The 11,204-nt window shown below is 37.0% G+C and overlaps 1 pseudogene; it reads left to right on the plus strand.

Annotated features, from left to right (window-relative positions):
- The window catches only part of LOC131919829 (tubulin alpha chain-like), an 84,934-nt pseudogene extending 73,962 nt beyond the window's left edge, over positions 1-10,972 (plus strand).
- The last annotated feature ends 232 nt before the right edge of the window (positions 10,973-11,204 follow it).

Here is an 11,204-nt window from a genome sequence, read left to right on the forward strand (position 1 = left end):
ATGAAAGGGGGTAAAGCACTCTAGTTGTCGATCACTTGTCAAATGGAGATAAAAATTACGTTGGAGATGTAAATTTCTATGTACCACTCAAGACTGATTGAGATATTCCTAGTGCAGCAACAAGGGTAAGACTTCACATTAAGATTGACTAAAATAGCAGGAAGCAGAGGTGTGTGCCACAATGACATTAAGTGTTTTTTTTTTAAATAAACCTTGTAATAAATATATTTTAAGTCTGCAGCTAGATCAGACACGGATACCTATCGTAAAACCTAACAGTGATGCCTATTGAGTAGGGAGTCAAGGGGTCAGGACTTGAACATGAAAGGAGAAAATTAAACTGAACAAATAGCTCAGGTCATGCAGAGAGAAGTGGTTTGCTACAGTGTCAAGGCACAGATTGACAGCTACGTTAATTTTGCACTTCTGGTAAAGTAAGAGTAGAAATTAAAAACAGAACACTTCCTCTCGGTGCTCCTTTTGATCTTTGCTCAGATAAGCATGGTAAATTTCCATTAATCCTCTGCATATGTTTTTCCTTTGCTCTTTTCTACCCTGCTGCATATCCCTGAGCTATTTCACAGTAATTGCTGTGTTGTGAAAGTTATTTCACCAACAATTTTTACCTTAGACAAGTTGCTGATATTACTAGTGTTTCAAGCCCCAGTCTGCTTCCTATCATATTAGGGATAATAAAGCTGAACACACAATGAAAGGATGGCCATAATGCTATTTGGCATGGTTAGGTTTAAATGAATATCATTAGGTGTCTGTTGACCTACCAATCTTGATACTATATGACCTTGCAAATAAATACATCTACATTGCCTAATCTGTTCCATGATTGTTTTTACTTGTCACTGTTTTTTATTCAGTGTTTTCTCTTTTTCTCTAACAGCTGATATTTCATGCAACAAAAGCTAAAATCTGAAAGTCTAATGAAGTGATCTAGGGGCAAGGGAAAGTCCTTACCTGGATGCTTGACACTCTGGTACCCAGGTTTCTGGCACTGTACCCATCAGAACTGGTAGAGATACTTTCCTTCCCTCAATCATGACCCTTTTCACCTTGCAACATTGGTCCTCAATCAATCTTCTTGGAATCTCCTGGAACAATTACTGCCCTCACCTTGAAACCTAAGCTTCTACATACCACTGATGAGAATTCAAAAATACTACCCAAAATGTGGTACATGCGTACTTGTAGAAATATCAGAAGCAGAAATACTATTCTGATTGTCTTCTGCTCCAGTCCCCTGCATCAGGCCATTCAAAGAATTCTCTTCATCAGATGTAAGCTATAAAGACCTGAATACAGAAGCACTCTCCCTATTCAGGGAGGAAAACAATGCCCTTATCTCTGCAGACACAAGGCACAGAGAACAGACAGACCTGGTGAGTCTCTCCACTTTATTACCATATATCATAACCTATCATCTAATTATATCAGTTATGTCTACATGAATGCTGTCTCTTCATCAACTCCAAAAGAGGGGGAAGTAAAAAGGGTAGAGTGGCTTTCTATTGTTGTAGGTGCCTCATCTGTGAATCTAGCAATGGATTACAGCACATGGTCCTTTGAGCTTTCTTTGCTATCACTCGACAGCTGAAAATGAGTTCCAAAATTAGCATGAAAGGCCCTTCATCTGACATGAGAGAACAGATAAAACCCTCCATACTTTCCACAGCAACATCAGAGCAAGAAGAGTCCAAGACATCTTAAAAGTCTCTGACTGACACTTCCTCAGCTCTAGACTCCAGATCCTAAAGACAGATGAGGAAGGCCCAGTGTTCTAGAACTGCTTCTCAAACACTGTCTTTCAAAATCCTTTTACTGTAATTAATAATTAAAATATAAATTCCTGTCTTTGTACCTAATCAGTGTTCAAATTGTATAGAAAGTTGATACGCAAGTATGGAGAGATATTGCAATCACCATGGGACATATTGAAATTTACAGATCATTAAAAGACTAAAACTTTACACAAAATGTGTTGATATTATATCAATTTAATAATTAAATAGTAAAATTCTAACAAATAGAAACAAAAAAATATGAAAATATTTTTTAAATGGCCCATGTGTTGATAAGGCAAAAATTAAGGCTCAACAACTTGAATGGTTTCTGAGCAGTAAACACAATAGCTAATAAGATTAAACTAATGAGTGCCAACAATAACAATACAGCTAAAAGGAAACAATGCATTGCATTTTGAAGTGAAAATATACTTTTAAATTAAATATGAATTAAATAAGTATTAATGTAATTATATCATAATCTCAAAGATAAAAGAAAAAAAGAATTAATGAAATTACAAAAATCAGTGAGGTTGAAAATAATGTTTGTTTTAAAAGACAAAAGTTGACTAAAGAGTAAAAGTTATAGATCAAATGAGATTATTTCAATGTTAAAAAAAAATGTCTAAGTGAGGCATATTGAGGCACAATTTTAGTCCCAGGACTCAGGAGACAGAAGAAGGTAGATCTCTTTGAGTTCTGGACCACCCTCATCTAAATAGCAAATTCTGTTAGTCTGGTGAATACAGCAAGTTCCAGACAACTTAATCCTGAAAAGTGAGACCATGTACCACAAAAAAAAAAGAAAAGAAAAGATCCAAGCCTTATGCTCAAAAAGCTGAAAAAAGACATAAGATTAATATAAAATGAGGATTACGAAGAATTATTTTAAATCACTGAAATACAAACTTCAACAAATAGTAAAGCTATTGTATTAAAGCCTCCAGTCTCTTTATTTTCTGAAGGAAAAAAAAGTCAAACATTAGGAATGATTAATGAAGAAGTAAAGGGTAAACAGTATCACCAAAGACAATGGGACAGACAGAAATCCTGGATATGAGGGAACGTCTTAAATTTTCTTAAGCGCTTTAAACATTTTTTTCTGATAAAATCTGAAAGTATATTATAGATGGAGGGATAACCATGTATATTAAAAAAACTAAGCAGGGCTTAGGGGATATCTTGGGGTGTAAAGACGCTGTTGTGCAAGTATGCAGTCCTGAATTTGTATCTCTAGCTTCCACAATTAAAAACAGACACAGCAGCACACTCCTAAAATCCTGACAGTGGAGATGCTGTGGCCTCGTTCTTGTCAGTCTTGCAGATTAGTGAACTCCAGGTTTAGTGAGAGACCTTGTCTCAAAAAGTGTGGGGATAGCAATTGAAGAATATACTTCTTGCCTCCCTATGCATACATGTTTGCATCCAACAGCATATACACACACATGCACTTAAACAAGTAAATGCCTAAGAAATATATAGACATAAAAGTCAGTAATCTCTCAGCTTCAAAAAGAGCCTGGGCAAGTTTAAAACCTATCTTTTTACAATCTAAAACAAAACAAAAACAAAAAGGAATGTTTAGGTTTTGTGAAATGTTCTGGAAATTAGAAAACAAATACTCCAACTCATTTTGTGGGTCATTTTAACTCTGATTCATATTAAAGACAAAGACTAAACAAGATAAAAAAGTAAAGGCCAATTCATATATGCCCTCGAATTTTAAAAAAAAAACCCTAGATTAATCTTACTTATACTGTCTAGAAGGATTCTTATGGACAAGTTCATCAAAAAAAAATATTTGAGTGTGTGGTTTTGAACTTTTATGTTAGAGAATTCCCAGACATGTGGAACACAATCTTCAGTTTTTAAATTTCAATGTTACTTTAATTTTCATACTGTAGGCTTTTTAATTTTCATATTGTAGATTTTTATGAATGCACTTAACAACTTTTGATGGTTCTTGGGAGATGTGCTATTGCATAACAATAAAAAAGACTGGATGAGACTGAAGAAGAGTTTGGGTTCAGGACAGCAAAGGGGCTTCTTGTTTTATTCTTCACTGTCTACCTCCCAAACAACACAAAAGGAGATCATTGAAAGTAAAATCAAAGCATTAATAATACATTAGGTGAGACAGCAAAGGACAATGTACACATGTGTTGAATGACTGCTTTTACTTTTTAAAAACACATATGTGCCAATATGCACCCTAGAATAGCATGTATAGAAAAAAATTGAAAATGATCCATCTAGAAAGGAAAAGGGGGAGGGGCATTCTGGTAAGGCAGATAAACAAAATTAACAGGAAACAAAATAGACAATAATGACTAAAATAGACAAAAAGGAACAGGACACACTTAGGAGAAGTTGTCTAGCTCACTTGATTTGTATAAATATGGGAACATAAGAATAGTGGATAATCTTTAGGAAAAACACCAAAACCAACACAAGATGAAATATTTCAATAAATTTGTAGCAACAGAAGATATTGAAAAGATAAAATCTATTTCCCAAATATCTAGATGTATTCTACAAAATTTCAGGGAATTCGGGAACTGAACTGCCTTTATTAGTGTGTCATAAAAGTTTATGCTATTCCATCAGGGCAGTGGTGGTGCATACTTTTAATCCCAGCACTCTACTCAGGAAACAGAAGCAGGCAGATCTTTGTAAGTTTGAGTCCAGCCTAGTCTAAAGACTGAGTTTCAAGATAGCCAGGGCTACACAGAGAAATCCTGTCTCAAAAAAAAAAAGAAAAAAAGAAAAGAAAAAAAGAGTTTATGGGATTCCTGTTTAATTCCAGAGAATCATGAAAATGGCAGCTGCAATGGGTTAGTATTTTAAAGTAGCTGCTGTGGTAGTAATAATGATAAAACAGAATCTAATAAATATTTATAGAGAAACAAAACCTAAATAATATCACCAAACAGAATCCAGAAATAAGTAAACAGATTACCCCTAACTAGATTGCATTCAAAAATAAAAATAAAGATTCCTTGTAGCTGAAAAGTTTTCCTGTATCTCGCCTGGCCCAAGGTCAGAACAAATCTTTCTCATCCACTAATCCTGCAACAGCTTGGAACCAAGTAAACACACAGAGGCTTATATTATTTACAAACTGTATGGCCATTAGCTCAAGCTTATTACTGACTAGCTCTTACACTTAAATTAACCCATAATTCTTATTTATGTTTAGCCACATGGCTTGGTACCTTTTCTCAGTTCTGTCTTCACATGTTGCTTTCTCTGTATCTGGCTGGCAACTCCTGACTCAGCCTTACTTTTCCCAGAATTCCCCTTGTCTGCTTATCCTGCCTATATTTCCTGCCTAGCTACTGGCCAATCAGCATTTTATTAAACCAGTGTACAAAAGCATTATCCCACAACATTCCTTTGATTTAGTAAACACATTAATAACAATCTCAATAGATAACCAGAAAACATGTAATAAAATTACATTTTTAATCCAATTAAAACTCATAAATATCATGTATATGAAAAAGTCTCCCCTTCTCCTTGTATCCTGCCAGTGAATACCCTATTTGTCTGCTCACTTCTTTTTTTTTCTTGCTTTGTCTTTAATCTTCCTTAAGGTATTTATTAATCCCCAACAGTACTCTTACTTGTGAAACTAATTAGGACCATCTTCCCAGAATATTGGGCACTGTTCACTGTAGTAGAATATTTTAAGGTGTGTTACTCTTGTTTATGTTACAATTGTTTAACTCTGTGAGGCTATGTTGCTGTGCCTGTGTAAAATACCTGATGATCTAATAAAGAACTGGCTAATAGCAAGGCAGGAGAAAGGATAGGTGGGGCTGGTAGGCAGGGAATATGTATAAAAGGAGAAAACTGGGGGGTGAGCTAAGGGCTAACAGCCAGAGAAGGAGGTGGACTCCAGAGTCCAGCTACCCAGCTACACACACAGCAGGCCACAGAGTAATATTAAGATACAGACGGAAGGAAAAGTCCGGAGGCAAAAGGTAGATGGGATGAGTTAAGTTAAGGAAAGCTGGCTAGAAACTAAGCCAAGCTAAGGCTGGGCATTCATAACTAAGAATAAGTCTTCTGTGTATGATTTATTTGGTAGCTGGGTGGCTATCAAATAATATAATGGCATGGGACCTTTTTTTTTCCCACGCAGGGCTTAAGAAAGTTGAGTTTAAAATAAAAAGCAGTTATCAAGTAAGATATGGCTCCTGTAAGAGTTTCAGCTGACCATTTCTGCTGGCCAATGAGCTCTTGAGCAGCCAGTATCTGAAGTAGGAACAAAAAACTAAGTAAAAATGCCTATCACAGCACAAGCATTGGCATTCCAGAGCTCATTTATTCTGTTAATTTTCTTTTCCTTGCACCCAATAATTCCTTATACGTAACATGGGATTGATGGAAGTGAGTCATCAAGTTTCTTCTCTTCCAGCCTCAGTCACTACACCTGTGATATGTAAACACCGTGTTCTAACTGTCTCCTGATCATAGTTCAGAGGATTTCCAGCTAATGTAGCAAACACACACACACACACACCCCAAAATTACAGTAAACAGACAAAACAAAAGTTTCCTTCTCATAAAACAGTTCTGTATAGGTTTTTGTGGCATATGAACTGTTATTTTATAAAGAATCAGGAATTTAATTATTTAAAGAGTTTTTTTATATGTCCTTCAGCTCTTACTCTCTTATCTAGGACTTGGCATTTTTAGATGATCCCTGGAAATCAAAGCCCTAGTACTAGCATTAATCCATGAGCTTGGAAGTATATGTTCACACATAATCATGTACTTAGCAGCAGATAGGGACTTTGCACAGGACATGAAGTTTTGCTGACTGTAGAACTAACACACACACAAATAAGTAGCTGCTCAGGAATGGATATAGTTTTATCAAGGACAGCCAAGTTAGTGCACAGATCAATACAGAGAAGCTATCTTAATTCAAGACAAGGCCAAAACTCCTGTGAATGAATATTCAAGCCCATCTGATACTTTCATAATTTTTGCCAATTTCACAGGTATAAGTGAAAGAGATAGAGTATAAGAATTTCAAGCATATTCATCAGGAATATGGGACATGCATATTATTTCAAAAGAATCACTAAAGTTCAGATGAAGAGATCAGCAATAAAAGAAAGCAATTGATCAAGTTACTAATTATAAACAATCAACAATAATAATGATTTTAAAAAGGTAATGTTTAGTGTAGGGTCTTCTTCCATGTGGTCTACATCATTTCACATAAACACATTTAATCCTCACACTGACTCTGTGACACATAATACCCCATCCTACAGAGAAAAAAAAAACTGAGGGACAGACAAGAGGTTACATGATTTGTTCAGGTTCTATACTAAATTTCTGAAAGAACATTCTGTTCTTATTATCCCAGGCTCTGAATGTTGTGACCTTAAACCATCTGTACCATTAGTTACAGCACTGGGATAAGGAATTTCCATAAGGTGAAAAAGAAGAATTGACATTTATAGAAGTTATAGTATTACTGTTGATGAATTTCTACAAATTAATTTTAATAGACAGACAATATAGTTATATAAATTCTATAAAAATGCTTTGAAAAATTGGGCATGATGGCTCATGCCTGTGATCTCAGTACACTTGGTGGCTGTGCTAGGAGGGCTGTCGTGCATTAAAAGTCAGACTGGCCTACAAAGAGAGACACTGCCTCAAAGCAATAAAAGAAACTTGTTTTCAAAGAAAAACAAGTTTTTTCATACAAGTCTTTCACTTGCTTAGTTGAAGTTACTCCACGTTATTTCATATTATTTGAAGCTATTGTGAAAGGTGTTTTTTTTTTCTTTCTAAAGTCTATCTGTTGTTTGTATATAGGAGGGCTACTGATTTTGTGAGTTAATTTTGTACCCAGCTACATTGCTGAAAGTGCTTACCAATTGTAGGGGTTCCGCAATGGAAGTTTTAGGGTCATGTATGTATATAATCATATCATCTGCAAATAAAGATACTTTGACTTCTTCCTTCGGATTGAGGAAAGAAGTGAGGGGAGAGACAGCTAGAACTCAAGGGCATTTGAGGGACTATATGGAAACCTAGTGCAGTGGAAATCTCCTATAATATATGAAGGTGATCGTAATGAAGTCTCCAAATTATGTAGGAGATGGAATTCTACCAGCCATCTCTTGTCACCAAATGAAGCTTCTAATGACAGAACTTTGTTTCATCCAATTGAGTTGTTTGCCCAAAGGGTCCCATGGAAATCCCCAAACAAGCCACACTATTGACAAGACAGTAGGTTGCTCTCCACAAACTGACAGCAAGAGCCCACTGCTGAAGACAACACCCACACAACTAATTGAACGTGGACAGGTCAAGTCTTGCCTACATAAAACCTTCACCCACATGTTCTAGTGTCTATGACACAGAAAGGTACTCTGTAAGCTAGCAAATGAGAAAAGTAAATACCCATACAACCACAAAATCTTTGATTCATAATTTGTCCTGCCTACAAAATATGTTTAGGCAATGGTGGCACAAACCTTGGGAGAGTAAGCAACCAATGTCTAATTTGACTTAAGGCCCACTCATGAGAGGAGAACACATACCTGACACTTCTTGAATGAACAAGAACAAGAGACCTAGGGTAAAACTAAATAGTACTGGTAAAAAAGTTTAAAGTAACATGAAATGACTCTTAATGATATTCTGCTATACTCATAGATTGAATGAATCCTTATTTAACAACTATCAGAGAGCATTCCTCCTGCAGCAGATGAGAATAAATACAGAAACCTACAGGCAGGCATTTTACACACACAGAGAGAGAGAGAGAGAGAGAGAGAGAGAGAGAGAGAGAGAGAGAGAGAGAGAGAGAGAGAGAGAGAGAGAGAGATCTTGGAACACACAGCTCTAAACAAGGTGTTTTCATCCAATCCCTCTCTTCAGAGATCGGGGAAGCTCAGGGAACCCTAAGGAAGAGGTATCTCAGTCTAACTTTGAGCTCACTGTGTAACCAAAGATGGTCTTGACCTCCTGATTCTCTTGCCTCTACCTTCCCAGTGTTAAAATTATAAGTCTACATCAAAGTGTCTGGTTAATGTGGTGCTGCAAAATCAGGGCTTTCTGCATATATATGAAGCAAGCATTCTATCAGCTCATTACATCCCCAGATCTTTCAATTGAATATTAACTTCCCATAACAAAATAGTCAGCTGTTCTCAATGAAAAAATGCAATAACAGAAAAATTAAAATCATTACTGGTATTGAAACAATCAAATTTTCCCCAATGACTTTAAGACTAAAAAGCATACTTAAAATCATAATGTTTAATTTTCTACACTTTACCTACAAATATATTTTTCAGATTGTTAAATTTGTCTATATGCATAGTTTTAATGCCATTACCAAAATTTACTCAGTATATTTGTTTTCTTTAAGTTTTTGTGAGAGTGAGTGTGTGTGTGAATATATGCCACAGGTGTGCTGGTGGTACACAATAAGGGCATCAGATACCTTGGAACTGGAATTCCAAGCAGTTGTGAGCCCTGTGTACCTCTGTCATCTGGAAGAACGGGATGTGATCTTAACCACTGAGCTGACTCTCCACCCCCACCCCATTCATTCTGTAGGTATACCATTTTTACATAAGTTTTCATTATTATAAAAATAAAGTAGGTATTATAATGTGATATAAATCACCTTAAGATGTTTCCTGTGCTAGCTGTGGTAATGTATGCCTGCAATCTCAGCACTGAAGAGGCAGAGGACAGAGAATTTGGAGTTACAGGTTGAGGAACTAAGTGAAAATAATAAATACGTTTCTTTGACCTATATTTTCTTCTTTTCTCCTGTTCATTCGTTTCACCTTTGATGTCACAGTCTTATCTTCATTTCTTTTTGACTACTGTGGTTACTGCTTTTTCAAGTTCTCGATTTTCAAATCAAGTTTAAGAATTTTCTTACTTACCTTGACTCTTGGGTTGTTGGGGATGGTAACTGTGTCCCAATGTCTTCTTGTCACCCACACCTCTGAACCTGTAGCTACTATGTATGAGTACATCTCCATCTATGTTGACCAGGCTAGTGTCCAGATCAGCAATGCCCATAGGGGAGCTCTTCTGCCTCCAGGCTGGATGCCCAACAACAAGACCATCCAGAGATACCATGACCACAGCCACTCTAATAAAGAAAATATTTAATTGAGGTGGCAGCTTATAATGTTAGAGGTTTAGTCCAATATCATCATGGTGAGGAGCATGGCAGTGTGCAGGCAGACATGGTGCTGACTACATCTTGATCAGAGGGCAACAGGAAGTGGACTGAATGTCACATTGAGCAAAGTTGGAGCAAAAGAGACCTCAACGCTTGTCCCCAACAATGCAAACTTCCTCCGACAAGACTACACCTACTCCAACAAGGCCACACCTCCTAATAATGCCACTCCCTATGATATTATGGGGGTGAATTACATTCAAACTACCACAACATCCATCAGAGGAACCCCGATATTGAGCACCTGACCTAATTACCTCAACAGCCTTATTTACCAGATTGTGTCATCTATCACTGCTTCTCTCAGATTTGATAGGACCCTGAATGTGGATCTGACCTAATTCATGACCAACCTGGTAACCTACCTGCACATCCACTTCCTTGTGGCTGCATATGGCCTTGTCATCACTGCTGAGAAAGCCTACCATGAGCAGTTTTCTATACCAGACACCACAAGTGCCTGCTTTGAGCCCGCTAACCAGATGGTGAAATGTGATCCCAGCCATGGTAAATACATGCATGGCTTGTTGCCTGTTGTCATGTGGTGATGTAATCCCAGAGATGTCAATGCTGCCATTGTCACCATAACGACCAAATGCAGCATCCAGTTTGTGGACTGGAGCCCCACTTCAAGGTTGGCATTAATTACCAGCCTCCCACTGTGATACCTGGTAGAGTCCTGGCTAAGGTACAAACAACAGTGTGCATGCTGAGCAACACCATAGCCGTTACTGAAGTCTGGCTGCACCTAGACCATAGATTTGACCTGATATATGCCAAGTGTGCGTCAGTGCACTGGTATATGTGTGACAACATGGAGGAAAGGGAGTTCTCTGAGGTCCATGAAGACATGGCTGCCTTAGAGAAGGATTATGGAGAGGTTGGTATGGAGTCTTTTGAAGGAGAGAGTGAGAAAGAAGGAGATGAATATTAATCCATTGCTTTCAGCCCCATAGCACATCAAACTCTCAGAATTTCAGCTTCAACATTAGCTGACAGGCATCAATGTTCCTATTATGTTATTTTCATTCTGTTATCATGTCTATCTTTTCCATGTATGCCTGTCAGGTTTCCCCATAATGTCTTAAAGCAAAAGCTTTAAGGAAAAAAAAAGATTTTATTTTCCATGTAAAAAGAAGTCTATGATCAACTCAAATAGTTTTAAA

The sequence above is a fragment of the Peromyscus eremicus genome, chromosome 9 (assembly GCF_949786415.1).
Source record: "Peromyscus eremicus chromosome 9, PerEre_H2_v1, whole genome shotgun sequence".
Lineage (NCBI taxonomy): Eukaryota > Metazoa > Chordata > Mammalia > Rodentia > Cricetidae > Peromyscus > Peromyscus eremicus.